Source organism: Oryx dammah, unplaced genomic scaffold (genome assembly GCF_014754425.2).
Source record: "Oryx dammah isolate SB20612 unplaced genomic scaffold, SCBI_Odam_1.1 HiC_scaffold_25, whole genome shotgun sequence".
Lineage (NCBI taxonomy): Eukaryota > Metazoa > Chordata > Mammalia > Artiodactyla > Bovidae > Oryx > Oryx dammah.
The window spans coordinates 31,403,530-31,409,509 of record NW_024070209.1 but is presented as its reverse complement, the minus strand read 5'-3'; the positions used below and the strand labels follow the sequence as shown (position 1 = coordinate 31,409,509).

At 39.9% G+C, this 5,980-nt stretch overlaps 1 pseudogene; it reads right to left on the bottom strand.

Moving 5' to 3' along the window:
* Positions 1-2,720: 2,720 nt before the first annotated feature.
* On the bottom strand, positions 2,721-4,858 carry LOC120851764 (annotated as a pseudogene).
* Between the last annotated feature and the right edge of the window lie 1,122 nt (positions 4,859-5,980).

Sequence of the window (5,980 nt, the reverse complement as noted above, 5' to 3'; positions counted from 1 at the left end):
TCATCTCAAATCTCCCTAGAGCCCAGGCTGGAGTACCAACAGAGGCCAGCAAAAACGTGAGTCTGAATATTTAAAAGTTACACAGCCATCCGTTAAATAAAACAAGTCTTATACTGCTACCTTAACAAACAACAACAAAGCAACTTCAAAATGACAAGATTTTAAAAAGGAGTAAGTTATATTTATTTAAATGCCTATAATTTGGCATTAAAATATCAAAAATCATGAACTCAGTTATTCTTGAGACACATCTGGCTGTTTTGGGATGACAACACTTGGGTGAGTAAAAAAAAAAAAAAAAGTACATTTTTATTTTAGTACATTTATTGTGAAGTGAAAGTCGCTCAGTTGTGTCTGACTCTTTGCGACCTGTGGACTGTAGCCCACCAAGCTCCTCCATCCATGGGATTCTCCAGGCAAGAATACTGGAGTGGGTTGCCATTTCCTTCTCCAAGTACATTTATTATCTTGTCTTAATTTCAGCACAATGATTGATTTTGTTGTTAAAAATCAGAATTTCATGTAATTTGTATTCCAATAACACTAATAATAAAAAGGACAAAAAATAAGATGCATTTAATATGTACAAAGTTTAAATATGTTTACAGCAATAGTGTAAAGTAAAAGATTGAAAAAGTGAAATTGTTTTTGTGTTTTTGAGTTTTTCTTCTTTGATATTAATTTTTATTAAAATTGCAGTGCATTATACAAATAATTGATATAAACAATTTTAATCAAATTATATTAGTAAGAATGGGATTTTTATTTAATTTTTTAAAGTAGTAATTAAACCTTATTAACTTTTAAATACAAATAACAAGATTTTCAATTCTAGTGTTCAGTGCTTATGTAATTGACAGTGGGAAAAACAGTAAGTATTAGGCTTATGCTTGTTACGTCTAACCCACATGTATACATATTTAAGTACAATATGATTTATTTCATATTGAAAAAGAGTTCTCAGTCTCCCTTGTAACTGTTAGGAACAGTACTGTAATACAAGAATATTCAGCACCACCAGTTGGAAAACCTCAACAAGATGCAAGAAAAAAGATGCTTGGCCATGCTGGGAAACAGTACTTTGTTAAGCAAAAAGTCTGTTACATTTGTGCAATCTGAGAGGAGTTATATTTAAGAGGTTAATTAATTTTTTTTCCTTAACCTAAACACTTCTACACTGTAATGTAGGCAGCAGCATGACCCATAAATCTTTGTTATTTGGATGAGTTGCCTTTTTTTTTTTTCCTCCTTAAACAATGTTAGTGATAAGAATTAATGTTTGGAATTACAGACTGTGCTATGCCAAAGTTGAGTACCCAATTTGAAGTGATATATGATCCCATGTATCTTTAACACATTTTTATGAGCATGTATGTACAATATTTGGGTCCCCAACAGCATCAGGCCCAAGTCAACAGAGCCTGTAGCGAGATCCAAGGGTGGGACTGCCAGCACGGTAGAGGGGAATCTTCTATAATACATGTTCATATTTCATATCAGTGTTTGTCACATTTTCCCCCACTGTCTAATGTCAACACTTACCTTTTGGGTGCATGAGATTGTGAAATCACTTCCTGAGTTGATCTTTCTGGCATGGTCCTCTATCCTTGCGTCCTTGATTGGGTGGGAAAAACAAATCGATGCAAAGAGGGAGAGCATGGTATAAAGTACATAATGCCATAGGGTAAGGGGTTTTTATTAACATAATTAAAATATATTCTATAATATATTAAAGTGTATCTTAAAGTGAATGCTTGTGTAAGTTAGAATAACTTTTTAAAAATTTTGTTGTTGGAAAATGGACTATTTTATTACAGTGAATCTTCACTGATATTGAAAAAAGTCAGAAACAATATATGACAAGGTGCATCTTTGAAATTAAATGGTAGAAGGCCATTTAAAAAAATGATTCAAAGGTTAGAGAAAGCTAACATTGAGAATGAATATATCTGATAGAGCAAGTTGGTCAGAGGAGAAAAATCTCCAAAATTAAATAGGGCACTACATTTCAGATAAAATGGAACATTACATACAAGCCAGAGGAAATGGGTTACTATGCTTATTACAGAAGAAATTCACACTTAAGAGTTAGTTTCTGCTATGTTTTGTAGCTGAAGTTTGAACCAGTAACTGACAGTGACAAGATTATTAAAAAGAAAAAAAGTTAGAATTGGAAGAGACTTAAAGATATATAATAGAGTTTCTTCAGTTTATACTTTAGGCATTTTTACTCTAATAGGTTTGAATTTATTTTAATTTATTTACTTTAGATGTATTGTTTAACATAAATTTTATTCTAACTGGTAATTCTGAGTCAGAAACTAGGTATTTTAATTATGTTGTAGGTTAATAACTGGTTTCATTTTTATAAACTAAATATCTGAAATCCAAATTTGTGTAATCTTCAAATCTAATGTATCTGATGATGGTTGTCCTGTCTTTTTGTTTTGTTTTGTTTTGTTTTCAGGAACTGGTATTTATTATCAAAGTTATATTCGATGTCAACAAGATGCCACAACTACAAAAAAAATCGCGCACATTGCAGTCTCAGTGCAAACAGTCAAATGGAACCCCCGTCATTAAAAAAGTAATTCAAATTACCCCAGAAAGCAACTGAATTTTTTAAACATCTTTATACATCCAGCCAACAAATTAAAATGGTTAACAAAAACAAATTCAAATTCAGAGGTCTGGTATCGATGTTTAAAAAAGGCAACTGCTTAAGCATTTCTATCTATTTGAACATCAGTCTCTCCGCCACTCAGCTTCATCCCATTCATCATCATCATCTGGCAGGCTCTCTCAGCCACCTCTGGCGACTCAGACTTAACCACACCGCACCCCTTGGACTTCCCATTCTCCATCTTGATGTCGGCATACAGCACGTGGCCGCATTCGTTGAACTTGTCTTTTAGCATCTTCCATGTAAAATCAAATGGGAGTTCTCACAAATATCTGGCAGGCCTTCCTGGCCACCCCAGGGGCATGGCCTCCAGCTCCACCAAAGGAACCCGTGAAACTTCCTCCAAAGTTGCCATGTTCCATCTCGATGGCACGGTCAAAGCTGGCACTGCCACTGCCACCCATGGCCAGGCCCATGTGCTCAATGCCAGCGCCCAGGGTGGGGCCCATGGCAGGACCCATGCGCTCCAGGTTGTTGGCGCCCATGTGCTCCAGGCCCATGCGCTCCAGGTTGTTGGTGCCCATGTGCTCCAGGCCGGTGGCCATGTGATCCATCATGGGGCCCATGTGCTCCAGGCCTGCCCCCATGCCTGCGGGCACCATGCGCTCCATGTCCAGGCACCATGCGCTCCATGCCCAGGCCCATGCGCTCCATGGCAGGGCCCATGCGCTCCACACCAGAGCCCATGCGCTTGATGGTCTGGCCCACACAGTCAATGGGCGCGGGCCATTCGCTCGAGGCCAAAGCCCATGCCGGCACCCATGCGCTCCACACCAGAGCCGATGCACTCCATGGTCTGGCCCATGCACTGGATGCTGGAGGCCATATGGTCGAGGCCCAGGGGGCCCATGTGCTTGATGCCAGAGCCCATGCGCTCGACGGAGCCCATGCGGTCCATGACCAGGCCCATGCGCTCAATCTCAGAGCCCACACGATCCATGCCGTGGCTCAGGCCTGTGCCCATGCATTTCATGCCGCCCCACCCCAACCCCATGCGGTCAATGCCGGGGCCCATTCTCTTAATTTCAGGGACACTGCCTCCACCTCCACCATTTATTCTGCCCATGTTCATCCCAGATCCAAATCAACCCATGTTTTCCATACCACCACCAAAGGGTCCTTCCATGCCTCCCATTTTATTTATTCCAAATCCTATGCCTTCCATTCCCATTCCTGCAGGTCCCAGGTTGCCCATTCCAATGCCTTTCTTCAAATGGTTGGCATCAATAGGCTGCCTCCTGGTCCTAACCCCATGCCAATACCACCAAATCCATGGGGAAGTTGTTGTGGACGCTCATGAGGGAAAAAAAATCTCCCTTTGGTAAGGCCCTCTCATCCATTTTGACATGCATTGGTCTGTCAAACAGCAGCTGGCCATTGAACATAGATATAGCTTGCATGGCTTCAGTGGACTGTTCAAAAGTAACAGTGCCTATTCCATGACTTTTTCCATGTTTATCCTCAAGAATGTCTGTTCGGACCACCACACCAGCCATACTAAAAACTTCCTTCAGTTTCTTCCAGCCAACTTTATAATCCAGATTTGCTACAAATACTGTGCTTCCGAGTCTTCCAGCCTGTAATGCATGGATAATCTCATTTGGGATGTTAGGATTATTTAGGATACTGGGTGGGATATTAATCACTCCTGGGCCACCTGGTCCCATACCCATCCCAGCAGTCTTGCCATCACCTTTTGCATTGCTCTCCTGGCACGTTCACCATCAGGATCTTCTTTGACTTTCAGTGGTCTTCCACTCAGATTATGCTTGTTTAGAACTTCAGCAGCTTTTCTCATGCTCTCTTCCATCTTGAATTCAACAACAGCACACCCCCTTGACTTTCCTTCAGCGTCCATTAAGAGCTCCACGTATGTTACCTCACTAACTTTTTCCTTAACCAGCTCTTTAAGTGATTGCCATTTCACATCAAAAGGTATGTTTGTAATGAAGGCTCTGTATCTTTTAGTTGGATTGGCATATGGCTCAAAGCGACTGCCTCCTCTTTTTATGTTTTTCTCCTTCCTTTTCTCATTCTGAGCAGGTCGTTCTCCTTCACTTTTTGGCCCGGAGCTCCATTGCCGCTTGGCACACCAGGCGCGCCGCTCTCCTCCTCCATTTTGGGCTCTGTTGCCGCCAACTTGGCGGCCGCTTCGCCGCCTGCCGCCATTTTCTCCGCGTCTGGGCTTTGTGTGTCTTTTTGTTTTGAAGTAACTGTTATTTGTTCTTTTCCAGCTATGGTAAAATCTCAGGGTGCAGAGAATACTCTGCAGCTGAGATGTGAAAAGCTAGTTAAGAATTACTGTCAACTCTTAAATGTAAGAAATGGCAGCAAGTATGTTTATGAAAAGATTGAGAAGGGAAATATTTTATATATTTTAATTTTATTGGAGTATAGCTGGTTTTTAATATTGTGTTAGTTCCAGGTATACAGCAAAGTGATTCAGTTATATACACATATTCATTAATTTTTAGATTCTTTTCTCATAGGTTATAGAGAATATTAGAGTTCCCTTTGCCATATGGTAGGTTGTTATTGGTTATCTGTCTTATATACAGTAGTGTGTGTGTGTGTGTGTGTGTGCACACATGTGCATGCACACATCCCAAGATCCTAATTTATCCCTGCTCACTATAATTCCCCTTTGGTAATTTTGTTTTCATAAGTTTGTTTTCAATGTCTGTAACTCTGTTTCTGTAAATAAGTTCATTTGTATCTTTCTTTAAAAAGTTACATTCTACATATTAATGATATTTTACGGTATTTGTCTTTGATTGACTTAGTATGATAATCTCTGGGTCCCTCCATGTTGAGGTAAATTATTTCCTTATTTACATAACTGAATAATGTCCCATTATATATATGAACCACGTATTCTTTATCCAGTCCTCTGTCAATGGACATTTAGGTTGGTTCCATGTCCTGGCTATTGTAAACAGTGCTTCACTGAACACTGGGGTGCAGTTAACTTTTCAGATTATGGCTTTCCCCAGATATATGCCTAGGAATGGGATTGCTGGATCATCCGCTTAGTTTTTTAAAAGAAATCTCCATAGTGTTCTCCATAGAGGCTGTACCAATTTACATTCCCAGCAACAGTGCAGGAGGGTTCCCATATCCTCACACCCTCTCCAACATTTATTATTTGTAGACTTTTTGATGATGGCCATTCTTATCGGTATGAGGTGACACCTCATTGTAGCTTTGATTTGCATTTCTCTGATAGTGATGTTGAGCATCTTTTTATGTGCTTTTTGGCCATCTGTATGTTTTCTTGGGAGAAATGTCTGTTTGGAC